At 39.9% G+C, this 16585-nt stretch overlaps 1 protein-coding gene across 6 annotated transcripts in view; it reads left to right on the top strand.

The window, feature by feature from the left end:
• The first annotated feature begins 5541 nt into the window (after positions 1-5541).
• chl1b (cell adhesion molecule L1-like b) overlaps positions 5542-16585 on the top strand; it is a 59712-nt gene continuing 48668 nt past the window's right edge. For all 6 annotated transcript variants that reach the window (XM_065955312.1, XM_020632707.2, XM_065955316.1 and 3 more), the window contains exon 1: positions 5542-5677. The gene's annotated coding sequence lies outside the window, so the exon portion shown is untranslated. The remainder of the gene's footprint in view (positions 5678-16585) is intronic.

Raw genomic sequence — 16585 nt, forward strand, 5'->3', positions numbered from 1 at the left:
ACCCTAAATCAGGTTATGTGGATTCAAGTCAATCTGTTCATTTCCCTTCTTTGGGTAACAGAGAGGACTTAGTCTTCCCTGGTGCCAGTTGGGTGAAGATGAATCCACAGTTTACAGAAGAGGAAGATGACCTATAGCTCAGACCGCCGTACTGTGTTATTGTATTACCTTCATCCCTGTTATGACCCCTACACTTCAGATTCCCTGCATGTTTAATGAAATTAGCCACAGGAGACTCAACATTTGTTCAGTTTTTGGGAGATTCTTTGCAATAAATTAATTTACCTGGACTGTGTATCCAACTCCAAACACATTAGACAGCAGATGAAACAGGTTATTTAGCGTGACATGAACCAGTTCTCAACCCGAGTTCCTCCAGACTGAGCTACTGCTGCCCCTTTATATCGGGGTTCCTCACAATTTAAGTCACACTTCCAATGCTTAGTGCCCACACAGGAAGTCAAATGACTAATTTGAAGTGAGGTGGAGAGTACGTCTTATGTCTTTAAGTTTTGGGTGTTGTGAATCCTGACTCTCATTCAGAAGAGTAGAGATTGTAACGAGTTAGTCTTGTGCTCATTTTGCTCAGTTCACATATTGACATTTGCATATTTTCTTCTGAAGTTGATATCAAGACATTGTAACTTAATACGAAATAAGATGTTTTAAAACTAATCCCAACAGTCTGCTTCCTACTGTGCTTTCAGAGATGTTTCCAGAAGAGCGGCATGTCCCCCTCCCCCAAGAGACGAGTGCATTTTAAATCCTTAGTACTTTTTCTGCGTCTTTTTCCACTGATGTGACACATAGGATCACCATTCTTCATTTTGCCTTTACACAAAAGCTCTGCTCTGTGCTTTACTAACAATACATCGTATAAAGTAATTTTGGCTGTGATATTAAGATGAAAAAATAATGTTAAACAGAACATAGGGCAGTGATACTGTTACTCTTCACACAGAGAATGCATTTGTTGGAATAGATGAATTCTATTTAACCTTCTTTAAAACCTAAAAGCCAAATAAATCAAACCACACAGCAGTTTCATGAAAAAAGAAGCTGGACAGGTTACAGGCATTATCTGAAACTACAACTTTTTGATTTATCTATCTACCTACCTCCAACCTCTCCCTATGTCCAGGCAAGGCATAGCATTATGGTTCCGCTATTTACACGTATGCATGAAGCTTACAGTCAACAGTCATGCGTGAGTAGGTAGAGTACAGCCATAGAACTTAAATATGAATGGAGAAAACCTGGGTGACGTCACCCATCTGTGACTGCAGGGGGCTCCGGAGGCTTATCAGCTCCAGCCACCATGCTGAAAATCTTGTCAACCCAACTTTCAGTAAACCTAATGACAAGCTGAGAGCAGCAGCTGAGATGGATTTAAAGCCTCTTCACATACCGTAATCACGCCCACCTGTCAATCAGGTCAGCACGCGCCCAACCACGTATTGTTTATAAAAATCAAAACGGACGTGTTATGAAAAAATACAAAAATACAACTCCTGTACAGTGTGTGCCATTAAGGACAATAATTAATCAGGCCAATATTGTTATTCGTACCTGGTTGAAAACATGTTCATCTCTGCTGTAAAAACTGGAATATTGGAATGTGGAATCCTGGAGCTATAGCCTCAATCGGACCCTTGACAAACTGCAGGATTTATAGGGTCTAGGGAGGCAAGACATGACATAAAAGGACATGACGGCCAAAGCAACCGAGTCCAGGGCTATAATGACAAATTTTTCCTTTATATGCAGTAGATGTTTGGAATAATTCGATGTGTTCACAGTATCAATGAAAGAAAGGAGAAGAACATCTTGAAAAGAAGATAATTAAAAAGTTACATAATGTACATGGAAATTACGGCATGCAGTCACAAGTGGTTTGCGCACAACCTGCTTGTGACTGCATGCCGTAATTTCCATGTACATTATGTACAACGAACATGCACAATGCTGTTTGCCTGATAGAAAAATCCTAAACCCCTCCGCCATGCCCACGGTGAATTTTCCTGTATTTTACCTGCTGCGTTCACGGATTGGCTCGACCCTACATCACAGGTATATTTAATTGGGGGCTGGCAGGAAAAATCCTTCATCAAGGTGCTTGAAGAGGTCAAAATGCTCCTCTTAAAGTCTGGGTGAAAACCTGAAGCTAACCCTGAACAGTTTAGAAAGTTTGAAGGGGTTTTGTGCACGTGTGAACTAAGCTCTAAACTGGAAGAGGAAGAGAATCTGAAACATGTGTGGAGAAGTTCAGAAGGACTGCCCCTGAAATCCTCCTGATCTGGTTGTTCACATGTGTAGCTCACAGCAGGAGTCTATCTGGTCGGACAGGAGGGGGGGCAGGAGGCAAGATATGACATAATAAAAGTGACCTGGGAGTGGTGGAGGAAGTGTCCACTATAATGCTATAAAGATAATATTTGCCTTTATATCGATGCTATGTGTGTTAGCTTGACAGAATCACAATATCAACAATAGAGCGGAGGAGATCAAACTGGAGAACAGAAAACAGAATGCAGCAGCTACATTACATGCATGGAGAACGTACTGATCGCACGCATACAGTCTTGTTAGTGCACCGATTGAAGGGAATAAACGTCGGCTACCCCTCCAGCTAGTTGGAGGTGAATTATCAAAATAACATTCTGCTGCGTTCTCACATCAGTTCTGGGAAAAATACTGGGGAGCTGGCAGAACACACATGAAGCTCACCCTGAAAACTTAAGGAGTTTTATGCGAGTGTGAAAGCACTAAGTAAAACAATATAGCTATATTCCCGTATTCTGAGATTATAATTTGAAATATGTTCATTCTGATTATAATCCAGAGGGTTTGTTGCACAGTTGCCTGGTAACAAATATGAATTCAAATGACTCTCTTAGTCAGAAATGATGGAAAGTGAGTGCCTCAACATGACTGGAAAAGGCTGAGAGGTCCTTCTAACGTCGTCATTTTCTAGATGGAAACCCACTCCATTTCTGTCTGAGGGTCTTAGGTTATTGGCTAAATTGATTTCAGCTGACCTTTACTGCCCACCGCTCTGATGGAGAGAGTTCTTAATGATCCTGTGCTGTCATAGGAGCGGAAATCACAGATCCCTGCAGAGACTATTAGTCTACAATACGCAGGTTGGTATTGTGATCAAAAGTGAAGAGTGTCGATATACTGCAGGTTGCCAGTTGCCAACAGGGTGAACTGCTGCAAATGAAAGGCAATCCAATACAAAAAGCCAAGAAGTTGATATGTGCAGCGCTTGAAAGGCTCCTCAGAAGGTTGTTGGGTAAACCTCTGCTTACTTTTTGAAGCTATAGTGTGATATTGTTTGATAGATCCAGCGGTGGAAAGTAAACACATTACTCATGTTTCTGTAATTGAGTAAGTTTTTTGAGAAGTTTTTAAAATCATTCATTTAACTTATGCTTAAGGATATTTTGAAAGAAGCATTGTGTAGTTTGTGATTTCAGGCCGCTGTCTCCAAGTACGACTTTACCTCTATACCAAATATCATAACATCAGTTTACTGATAGGTCGAAAGAGCATCCGAGAGTTAAGCTAATAGAGAATGTTGAAGTGCCCTAGATCACTAATCAAACTGTACTCTAAATGGTCCGTTTTATATGTGAACCTTTCCCCTCCCATTCCAATATTTTTTTTGAATGTTGGAAAACAAATCACAGTCCTACTATAAACTAAACCTAAACATCATCAATAATGTGAAAGAGACCAGCCAGTTCATCAGCTGAGCTTATTTTGGTGATAAATGTCAGCTTATGGATTTGACGTCTGATACGTTTAAAGGAACTTATTAATAAAACACAACAGGCTTGTTATTCACTTTGAGTTATTTCACTTGTGAATCTTAAAGATAATTAGGCGAGCCTTTTTTCTTGAGTATTTTTGATACTATTGACCTTTATTGTTGTAATAAATCGGTACTGCAAATTAAGTCTACCCTTTCAGGTGTTGTGTTCAGAAAGTTTATTTTCTACAATTAAGATTTATTGACTCCTTCATGATCAAGATTTAAGAGATCATTCAAGAATATCAAAGAACTCTTGTGTTTGGAAAAACACAGAAACACAGAAACTATTCTTTACTTCAAACATTAAACTTTTGTTGTTAAGTTGTCTTCTATTGACTGAAATGTATATCTGGGCTTGGAGGTTTAAAGTTTCAGTTTCACCCCTTAGTAGCATCATTTGCAAGGCAGCAAAATTGTAGTTTCACAGAAAACCTCCGTTAAATAATAAATGCCTTACAATGAGTGAAACCCATATAGCATCTTCAGTAATACCATCCTGATCTTGACTGGGACACTATAAGAGAATTAAGCCATCATTGATGTTAGCTCAAACAGTTAACCTTGGTGACAAACATAAGCATACATTTTAGGGTTAGGGGGCAGAGTTTTTTTTATTTTTTCAAATCAACTGATGAACCATAATCACGTCTTTGGGATGGTTGCATGTCGACGTCAGTATGCCTCAATGTAACTGAAGCATCACTTCTTCAAAAAGTCAACTTGAAGCTGTACTTTGCATTTTTTTAAAAGCTACTTTGAATTTCCCTCTGGATCAATAAAGTATCTATCTATCTATCTACAGCAAATGTTTTGATCAATATTGTTTCACAGTATATTATTCAACAATGTTGAAATCATTAACAACTAGCCTACTATTGAGCGCTAGACTTTTTCAGTGGATGAAGTTGGGCAAAGTGAAAAAGAGATGTTACTCCTCTGATATCACATCGCTTTCAGGTGCCCTTGAGGAAGGCGTTTCCATTTTCCAAAATCACTGTGGCTCAGTCTCTAACAGCAACATTACAGCTCCCAGTGCCCTAATGAGAGAACAGTGTGTAGAAGAGTATAGACACCATGGTGCTGTAGTCCACTTTATTGCCCACTCAACAATAAATAGAATTAGGCCTTGTAGAAATACAAAAATAAAAACAATTAAATGTTAACTTATAAACATGTAAAATAACTACACATTTAAATTTGGATATAACAGCATATAGACTAATCTAGGTGGCCTGCCTTAGAATAAAATGAACAGCAAGTGTGTAAAATTGGGGGGGGGGGGGGGGGGAATTGTAGGATAGCATCAAGCCTACAAAAAAATAAATGTTTTCTTTCCTTCATTCAGCAGCATCCTCCAGCCTCGGTGCTCCCCTGTCCTCCTCCGCCCCCCATTTAAACCTGCTCATTCTGGAGCTTGGGAATAATGTCGCTGTCACTGTTTTTTTTTTTTTTTTGGGGGGGGGGGGAGCTGGGGGAGCGCTTCAACCCGGTCACAACGTGGGGAAGTTGCTCACGGTATTTCTGCGTTGCCATGGGGGTTTTGTAAAAACCTATTGACTGCGATAGGGTCCCTTCTTTTCTTTGAGTCTCTCTCTCTTTGTGGAGGAGAGAAGAAGAAAAAAAAAAACCGCTATTACTTTTCTGACGGAGGCGGGGGTGCAGCGATAGTAGCATCCAAAGGCAGGGGAGGAGAGGAGAGGGGAGGGGAGGGGAGGGGAGGGGAGGTACTCCGGTTCAGACCAAGCTGCGAGGCGAGGCGACGCTACGTGAACGCTGAAACCTCCCTCTGCTCTGCTCCAGCGGTGGATGCAAAATTCAACTTTCCGAACGGCTGCCACGGACAATGAGTTGTTCCTGAAGGTGAGTTTTTCATTATTTACGTGTTTCTGAATGACACTGTTTGAGTGTTGCTGCACTTGTTACAAATTGAGCCAACACGGAGCTTTCAGTGGATAACGTTGGAGTGACACCTGAGAGGACCGAGCCGGTGCTCCTCTGCACGGCAGGTGGATGGAAGTGAAACCAGGACTGCTCTTTTGATTTTCTTCTTCTTATTATTATTTTTTTTGTGGAGTGGTGTAGTGTAACGAGACATAAAGTTGGACACAAACAGCAATGTGAATGTAGTGTGATGAACCAGATGAGGGCTAACCCTGTTTAACCTGGTTTATTATACCCTATGTAGAATACTTGAAAGCTTTCAGACCGTTTTGAGATGAACTCAGTGTTTCTGGGTTGTAGCCTTAGATGACCGAAATCGTTCTGAGCTAGACATCTAATTTGTCCTTATCTTTATGAGTGCCTGTGATGCCTGATTCTAATCTCTGACTGGAGATCACACTCTTAAATTTACCACTACACTGCCCATCACCCAGTGATAAAGTCAGCCTGTTTATCAATGACCTCCAGGCTGAATACTGAGCTGCAGCAGTGAATCATGACTTGTCATCTGATATGGTGATCAGCAGCCTGTTGGCAATACATTTGTGTTTGGTCTGTGATTTGACAGACACGGGAATGGTTTGGCAGGGAGAGTGAAACACAGATGTAGGCTGTTTGTAGAAACTGCATCTGTTGATTTATTGTTACAGCGTGATAACACAATGGTTATCATGTCATGTGTAACTAGAGACTGAGATACATGCACTGTTGTTTAAAGCGAGAGAATAAAACAAGGACAATGTTGATACATTTCACTTACATTTAAGAAGGAAAAAAAAAAGTTTTCAAAGATCAACTAGCCCACTTTTTCTCCTTTTATTCCTCAACACATGTAAGAATTCTCCTATCAAACGTGTTATCCTGTTGCTCAAGTGTGACGCAAGCAAGACAAGATGACAAGAATGACTTTCAAAGCATCAATCTGTGGTATTAAAATCACAGCAAAATGACGTCAACATTTAAAAAGTTGGTGTTGTCATTGTTAACTTATGGTGATGTGTAAGGAAGATTTTTTTTATGTGCCTGACACGTTGCAGCTTTAGAAGTGATATTTATCATGTAAGCACAGAGATTCCCTCAATATGAATATTTACAAGCTATGCAAATTGATCACACATTGTGTGCTGCAAAATTCAAACGCTGGCTTCCTTAGTGTTCTTGTTGCAGATTATGCCTTTGAGGGAATCCCAGGAAACAGAGAATTGGTTCATAGTTTATTGTAATTTTGATATTTATGTTAATTGTGACGCCTCTCTTGTGTTGCTCATGACAAAATTGGCATGTATTGTCTGAAATAGTAAAAGGTACCTTTTCCCAAAAATGGAGGGTGTTGCTAAATACACTCCAGCACTCTTAACCACGCCACAGGATGGACTAGAAGTGCCGGTCCTCCTTTTGATAAAGCAGCTTCTGTTAAATGTCAATCACAAAGACCTTCTGAAGGTCAGGCCGCTATTAGTGATTGAAATCATCTCGAGCTGCTCTTCAAGTCAAGCAGAGCCTTTTCATGCTGTCTCTTGCGAATCCCATCAGGTCAGACCATAAGCACATATGTTCAAAGCCAGAATGATCAGGAATCATGTAGTTGCCTGCATTTAATTTCTAGGCCAAAGACAAGAGCCTTTAATGGCACTTGTCATCACACGTGGTCCCCAGCCTCTCTGTATTCAGGGCAGTGGTGCTTTGTGTCCAGAAGTAGGTCGAATGCTTCTCACCAAACAATTTGAGCGAGAGCCAGTAATTGGACAAGCAAAGTGTCGACCATCTCCCAGCCGCTCCATGTCAGCAGCCGGCCCTCTCACCACTTAATATGCAGCTCTGACCTGACGCATTTCATGGACCTTTTTCATCCTTTTAATCATTTAGATTACAAAATGCAGCAAACAGAACATCTTTTGTAGCTGCCGATGGACTCATTCGTCATTTGTTAGTGGCTGGCATACTAAGCTGCCACCAAATATCTTCTGGTATGTCCACACAGATGAGTTGCAGCATCAGTGACTGATTAGTCGAAACAGTTCAAGGCCCAATAAAACAAATTAATAACTGACCTCACGGCGCTTTAAGTCCAAACAGCATTTCACCTTTGACCCCTAATTTGAAAATGAGAGTGGAAAAACCTGAGAGAGAGAGACCCTTAAAATCAGAATACTTAGCTGTTATAATCCACATTAACCCTTAAAATGCTGTGATAGACCAACCAGAAGGGTGAATTCCACACCGCTGCGTAATAATTAAGAATAACTATCTTCGTTCTAAAAAGTTGTATTCAACTGATTGGCTACCTTTTTAAGATCAACCAAGAGGTCTAACACTGTTCACCTTAAGACCCGGTGAAATATTGGAATCCTGCTTTAGGACTATAGTTGTCTAATATAAGAAAGGACTTGGCATTGGAAAGCTAGCAGTCTTTTTTCAGCTTATTTCTCATAAAAAAAGAGGACGTGATAATAATAATAATAATAATAATAAATTAGATTTATATAGCGCTTTTCTAAATACTCAAAGACGTTTAAACTTGTTGCTTAGACATGAGCTAACATTAAGAATGTTTTTTTTTTAAACTTCTTAATCTACACATCAGCTTTAAATTACAAAAGCACGGTCCGCTTGTTTAGTTTATTAGTTGAGTTCATTTGAATCAGTGAGAAGAGAAAAGATGCTTTGTACCAGATTTAGCTCACTAGCCATTTCCACCTGTTGTCCCTGGGCAGATGATGGCAACAGTCAAATACAGATCAACCAGTCATGTACACACATTTCATAAGAGAAAGTGTAACTGTTGTAAAGAGTCGCTATTCCTGGCTCAAACTGGTGTCAATGTTGAGCAGGACCAATGACACGCGTCTCAGGTTTAGAGCCAGAAATGAAGTGACATTAAGTGTTTACTGCTGATAGCCAACAACTACAGTAAAAGAGAACATTCAGCTTTTAAGGGCGCACTCACACTAGCAACCGTTGTCCCGTCCCGTGATACCTGCACACAGTGCTGATACAGATAGTCAATTTTAACACATTTGTAAAAAATGCAACTAAGGATATTATGACAACATCCATATGCTGTTAGTTTGGAGCACTCAGACAACAGTGCACAGGGTGTGAGGGTTAGGACGTAAAAAAAAGGAAGCCACTAGGTTTCATTGCTGTACTCGTCTGTATCTTCAGCTCTCTCTCTCTCTTTGTTGTTGATTTAAAGAGCTGCAGTTGTGTCCATTTGACTGAGGTCAGAGCTCAGCTCACACAGATCATATTCTTATAATGGAAAAGTGTACTTCAGTTGTATGCCTTTCTGCAGTTCTGAGGTGTAGGCGTGTTTGTTTGTGCTTCTGCACCAAACAGTCATGAAACACTCAGAAAATAATATATAATTATTCCTGTTTAATTCCTTTAATCCACGACTGTGGTGGTCTTACTCACGTCTTAGCCGTGGGGGGTCAAAATCTGAATATAGATCTTTTTTTTAATTTTTTTTTATCAGCTCCAGTCTAAGTAGACTCAACACATTTTGTTTTTACATCTTGGTAGTGGAAGGGTTTCAGATTATAGCTTTACAGGCAATTAAAGCAGGAAGTAAAATAGAGATGGAAAACAATTAAGTTTGTTTATTTTCTTCGCCTGAATAAAAGTACGGTTGCTTCTTTAATACAAGTTTATAGTTGATTGCAAAGCTACTGCACATACAGTACGCAACATAAGCATAGAGGCCACAAAGGGGAGGATCAAGCATGTTTTCAGGTTCATTCAGTATAAATCCCCCAATTTCCCAGAGGGCCATGGGGTCTTTGAGGTGTTGTGACTTTGTGTAAGAATCAGAAACTGTGTCCTGATCATTCTTGAGTTTCCTGATCATCAACATTTGGTGATGCCACTAAACGGCGGATCAGCAACAGTGTGGCTGAGGCCGCCGTCTGAGTAACACGTGGGCCAAATTAAGATACAACGATTAACATATGATGCATTATTTCTGCTAATTTCTGCTAATTTCTTTATTAAAACTGCTCTAAAATGGAAATCTAGGTCTTAGCTGTGCACAGTCTGTGCAGATGTATTTCTAATCTGTTCAGTTTTTAGGATCATCTGGAGTAACAGATGGCTAAATCACAAACAATGGCTTCCAATGACTTGAGTGATTTGCTGTATCTTGCTTGGTTTTTTGTTTTGTATTTCGCTGCTGCTGGTGATGGGAAAAGCTGAGCTCTAAAAACTCGTTCAGCTAAGCTGTATGTATGCTGATAATGAAGCAGTGTCCAAACACCAGGATTGGGCTTGAGTGGTTTGATGGTATATCCTTGAGAGACTGGTAGACATGACGCAAAGGTGTGGAGCCTAGTACAAATCCAAGGCCCTAATCGAGGTTCAGCTCAGGCACCAGCGCGCTACAAGCAATTACAGTGACGACTCATGCTCGTTGTGCTGCGGGCAGAGTCGAGAGTGCTGCAGCCCCGCCATACCTGAAACCCTCCTCTTTCATGTTTGACACTGATGACACACGGAAAGGCATATATTCCAGCATGTATTTTTCTGGAAATGTTTGGCTACATGAAAAATTCATCTCCTCGCCCTCGCTCTCAGACAGTGTGCATATTTTTTTTTTTTTTTGTACCAGAGATGTTTTGATACCTGTGACGAGTTCAGAGTACAGATTGAGGAGTGTTGAAAATGATTCACTCTCGCAGCCTCTGATGGGGGATGGAGGAGGGACGGACATGTAAAGATAATTTAAGAGGTGCTTATCATAAGAACCAATGTTTTATTATTTCTTATTTAACAGGCTACTGCATCATTTTGGCCTCTGGGCGAAACATGATCGATGACTTTCTGCGCCGCGCAGACAATTAATCAGTGAAGTTAAAACACTGAAGGACAAACCTGCAGTAAGGTCACTGTTATCTTGAGTGTTCAGTGCTTCGTTTCCTAGCAGGGTGCACGACAGGTCAGTTGTAAAAAACTGTGCTATGCAAATGCCTGAATTTATATTTTGGCTTTTCATTATCCATTCCCTGACGCACAAAGGCTGTTTCCCAACACTGGAATATGTTTTCTCAGATTTTCTTCCAGCTAAAGCCGTCTTTACGTCTGTTGTAGTTGCTGGTGTTGACATATTATTATTTCGGAAAAGCAACATCATTTACGCACATCTTCCACTTGTTGTGCTATTTTCCTTTCCTCCAGCCTTTTCATGATCGTGTTTTACATAAGAAACTTTCCATTCGCTGTCAGATTCAGTGTAAAGTCAGTGGTGTGTGTCGGTATTCTGCCTCTTATGGCTTCAGAATAGAATTTTTTATCTTAAATAAATCAATTTTACTGGGGCCGGGTTAAATCGATCAATTTAGAACATGAAAGCATTAACAATAAAAAAAAAAAAAGACCCTAAGAGGATATTTTATGATAAGAATTATAATACCACAGTGAATTGCTGCCAGCTTCAAACTCATTTTCCGATTGTTCTGCCCTGATTCTTGCATTCCCCCTCAGATTTATAACGCCACTGTTGAATCACGGGGTTCATATCTTCTTAAATCCAATGTTTGTGTTGGGAAAAAAAAAAAAAAAACTGAGAAAAGACAAGAAAAAGATTCTCAGAGGAACCACAAAAGTGACAGTTATGCCTCAAAGGGTAAGAAGTTATTGCCCTGAAGTCACTGGGATTCAGGGCTGATTTCCATTTCAATTGGGTCTCAATTTGGGATAAGTCATGCATACAGAGGTGAGACGAACAAAGAACATCGAAATAAAAGTGACAAATGTAGAGAATGGAACAGAGGAACGGTGGTATCATTGGCTTTGTGTCCCATGAAGGGTATTGTGTGAGGCTGCATGGATAACGTTACAAGGGGACCCCTGGGACATGAAGGTGAAGGGCATAGAGGATAAGGGGAGGACACAATGTGACGTGCAGGGGACATAGAGGACAAACTGGGACAGGAGGTACCCCTTCATATGTTGCTTTGATGTTTGTAATATTTCTCAGTTTATTAGATGAAATAGTACAACCTCAGTATTCTACATCCCAAATCACTCCTTTAGATAGTGAGGTGAGGTGGAGCCATGAAATGTTTTGAAATAGACACTAGGGTTCTAACATTTACTCATACTTTCTTGATACCATAAACGATAATCCTAAATGATAAAAGTTATGTAATATTCAACAGTTTTGAAAAGTAAAAAGCCCAGTAGGTTGATTATTAAAAACAGGAAAACTATGGGACCTACTTGTGTTGCTGTGTGGTATCCAAAGGGGAAGTGTGTAGCAAAACATGGTTGGCATACATGGAATTGTTCTCAAATTACCTCGGAAAAAAATCATTTTTAGGCAAGCATAGCCCATCAGTCATTGAACCCTCATACTTTCAATGGCAATTTCAAATATTGAAAATGTCTTGAATTACTTATTTGTTGTTTGAATGTGCAGTTATGTGTTCATAAAGTCACTTTTACCAACCTGATGATTGTTTAATATGAATTGCAGAGGTAATTTTGTGACCGGTCTATTTCTGAAGCTGTCTTACATCACTCATTGGGCACTGGCCTGTTCTTGGCATTGTGATTCACATTTACCACATTATTCTTTTTCTTTGTGTGATAAGGGATTTAAAATGGTTTCAGGGTCCTCTCCGTTGCAGTGCAAACCCTAACCAACTCGACATGTAACGCCAAGGGCCAGGAAGACTGTTTTATAGGAGTGTAATCTTTCAGCCTATGGCAGCAGCTACATTACTGTATGCTGACAATACATCAACAATTTTGGCCTTCAGGACAAAAGCCATGGTAGCTTTCACGGTCATTTTTAATTTAGCTGCGGATACAGCATTTCTGCAGGCTAGGGTAACTGCCAAATGGTGCGTGTAGACTTCCCTTAGCCTCGTCAGTGCACCACACAGAAGATCAGACCCAGTCTGTCCCACTGCCTGTTATTTTATCATCAGTCATATCATAACCTCTCTTTTGCTCTGCCTCAACACAAGCAACCTCTTCCATCCAGACTTTTTTTTTAAGTCTGTGGACTGCTACATAATTGAAACATAGTTTAATTGTTGCTTATTTTGCCACTCACAGCAATGCAAGTCTTAGCAGAAAAAGCAGTAATGAAATTAACAATGGCTCACATCGCTTCAGTTCCATTAGTGTCACAGTACACTAATGGCAGTGGCTTTATTCTGTGTTTTTCGGTCGAGAATGTCGAGAATGTTTTCATTAAAAATAATTGAACATTTAGTCATCGGAGTGTTTGCTGGACTTTCTCGCACATCGTTTTAGAAGGCAGGGGTCTAGAGAATTCTGCTCAAGACCCCTGCCTCAGCGAGCTCATAAGTGCCAGACTTGCAGGAAAAGCTGTGAGGACGACTAAATCGTATTCGCTTGATAGTCCATAGTATTGTAATCAATCATACAGATGGACAGCCTTCAGATTTATCCATCTTTGTTCAGAAATTCAGAAACTATCCGGGCAACTTGACCCCCTGCATTTAAGAGCGTGTTATAGTGTGGAGGAGTGAAATACAAAGTATTTAAATTTTGTGAATATCAATAAGTAGTGCTTCAATGCAGTTATAAAACAACGATTACAGTGTCTGTTTCCTTGGCAGAGTTGTTATTTTGTCAATAAAAATATGGTTTGAATAGTAAAAACCTTTGAAAATCAATGACACATAATTTAACAATTCCACACAAACCCCAAATTGCCTTTGCATGTTTTGAAAAAAAATACACCTGATTCAAAAAACGTGATGCTATGCTGTACAAACCTGTTCTTGATCATTGGAATGGGACAATGTGTCCCTTAAGTGTTGCATTCCGTCTCTCTGTCGGTGAATAATATGTGTCGCTGTGACAGGAGACAGTGAAGTGAGGGCAGCTGTACTCTTTGTCCAGAGGCTTCCCCCTGGGAACTAATTACACAGTGTTGGACTCTGCTGGGTCCTGTAACTGGACTACTGGGAGCCCCAATCCAGTGCAGCTCCACGTATGTTGATTTGGTGTAAACATGCTAGCCCCAGTCTCTGCTTTGCATAGTAAAGAGCCTGTTTACTGGCCCAGTGAGCCCTGAGTCAAGCACTGCACTATCCTCCAAATGGAAGATTAGAGAGCAGTATCAAGCATGATTAGAATCCAGAAACAAAGAGGATGTGCTGCTAAGTGGTCAATTTGCTAAGTGGGCTAACACATGAGCAAGTACAACCCTTTTTTCTCTGACTGCATTGATTGGTCCCAAATTGTCATTTAGGTTTGATCATAGCTGGGAAGTATGCAGACAACAAACGACCCCATTATTTAGTCCTCGTGGGAAAACAAGAATTTAAAGATTTCCATTCCCACTGCAGCCTTAGTCCTCTTCTAGCTATGAGGTAATTAAGCATTTGGCTGTTTTATGTCTTTTTTTTATTTTATTTTAACAGTTTTTGTATTGTCCTTAGGGTCACCTGTAAAAAGCCCCTCCCCCCTCCAGAGAGACCAAATGTTGAGGTAAAAGGATCTTGCCAAGCTGGTAAAAGTCCAAATGAATCCATCAGCTCGGGGGAGGTCTGCGCTTTTTTACAAGTGTGACCCGCAAACCAGCTCTGAACTGCAGACCTTCATGACCTCATAATTTTTTTATAGCTCACGTTTTTTGGGGTGAAAACCAAAGACTTTTGTGTTACTTGACTTTATGGACGCATATTTGAGTGCAAAGAGTCTCACCTTATAACATTTTCTGCAGTTTACAGTTCTAATGGGAGTTGGGAGGACCAAGGCAAGACCAGTATCAAGGTTTCATTCTCGTTTGGTAGAGCTATTATGATGTTGAGGCTAGATGGATATAGCTTGGTGCAAAATTCCACTTGGTGCATTTCAGACTCTTTCATACGGGAGGCCTGTGGTAGAGGCAACTACTGTTTATTTGTTTTACCTAGCCATTTGAAGGATCGATTTCCTGAGCACAACTCTTAATGTCAGGCTAATTATTGCTTTGCAGTGCTCAATATTAAATGCCAACCATGTCAGTAACCAATATAACTGGAATTATTTTCCTTTTAATACTTAAGAAAATAATAAAGAAGCTATTTACTGTTTTAGTCTAAAACCAAGTAGGTAGATCACAATGTTTTGTCTTTAACAAGTTATTTGTCTGTCTTGGTTCATTTAAACCAGTATTTTGCATTTGCATTGACATTCACAATGATAAATGATTTAGTTCAATCACTAAACTTACCAAAAGTTCTTCCTGTAAATATTTCGAGGCATTTCTTGAAATGCAGCTTTCGATGCTGTTTTTTTTCTTTCACAGAAATGAAAGTTCAAGGTCTTTCTAATGACTCTGATGCCAAATAAGATAGCACTGTCATCCTCTGTGAACTACATGTCTCTGAAGAACCAGTAAAAAAAGAATGAATTACAGTAGTTGTAAAAATGTTACACCGTAAAGAAGAATCTCTGAAATGGAGTGATGTAGGGAAACAACGGTCACATTGTTCTGTGGCAGAGGCAACGTGTGATAAACAGACAAATGGTGATTTGGTATGTTGGGGAACATGCAGCTGATATTTGTCTCAGATTTTTCTTGTTGAAAATAAGATGAAACATGCTTTTATATCTAACAAAGTACCCTGCAGCTCACTTTTAACTTCTGTTGGCTTTTTTTTTTTTATTTTTTTTTTACATGTAATCAATGTAGAATCCTCTTTTATAGGGATACACTTGAATTACAATTCTTACACTTTTATTATTATTTTATGCTTGTAAAATATCAAAAGCACAAGAATATTAGATCTTTTTTTTCTCTCATCAGAGAATATTAAATTGCATCTTTACTGCAGACCCCTTGAGTCTTAGAATCTGTATCGAGTGTGGTTTTGGACTCACTACATGCTGCAAGAGTTCAGGCACTGGTTAGGTTACAACAGGCTCCACATTGTTCTGAGCCAGAATCTTTAGCTCAGTTTCTAAAGTCTGCGTATGAACAAAGCCTGCAACATTTCAGTGTGAGAGTCTTTGCCAGTTGGAAACTGCTTAAAGGCACAAAGCAATGGCTTAGAGAAACAAAAACAGATCAATAGAGGTGATCCGAGAGAAATCCTACTTTGATATCCTGGGCTTTAGTTTGGAAATACTCCAATCTGTTTTGATGTGACATATAACACAGGCTTTTTTCTGTCTGGATGGATGCTGACTTCCCTATGGCTTTCTGCTGACCCTTCCGGTTTTATTGAGTGTGTCACAAGCCAGAGGCAATGTGTCATCTTCCTGGCAAAGAAGACAGCCGGGTGGTCTTAAACTTTAGCAGCACAACTGCAAGAGATAACATACTGTATAGTAGGTAGTTTGTTTTCTTTAACTTTGACATTTGCATTTAGATTGACTTCATGCAACTGTTGAGAGAGTGACAGAATTTTGTCGACAGCTTTATAATTATTTTGCATTTTCCGAAAGAATGATAACAGAAGCAGGGTTATTACTCGGTGAAATAGTCTTGTTTCACCGTGTGCAGTAGCCACACACCAGCCAAACAGCACTTGTGTCTCACAAACTCTCTCAAAACTGGGGATTTTATTCTGGTTCCTCATGCGTGATGGCTTTTCTCATGAATCAAAAGTAGGATAAAAAAATATCTTCAAATTGAAGAGAGAATGGGACTCAGAGAATTCAGAAAGGCGCTCAGTTTTTAAAGACTTTGATTATTTTTGAAACAAACAGGGCTCTGCTGCCACACAGTATGGGGCCCTTATGACACTTGATGTAGACTGGCTTGTAATGCAGGCTGACAAGTTTTCTAACACATTCTTATATATCCTTCCATGCTAAAATGGGCCTCCATTTTCCCTGTAGTTTTTCCCTGTATAGAAATGG

The sequence above is a fragment of the Labrus bergylta genome, chromosome 5, assembly GCF_963930695.1.
Source record: "Labrus bergylta chromosome 5, fLabBer1.1, whole genome shotgun sequence".
NCBI classification, from domain to species: Eukaryota; Metazoa; Chordata; class Actinopteri; order Labriformes; family Labridae; genus Labrus; species Labrus bergylta.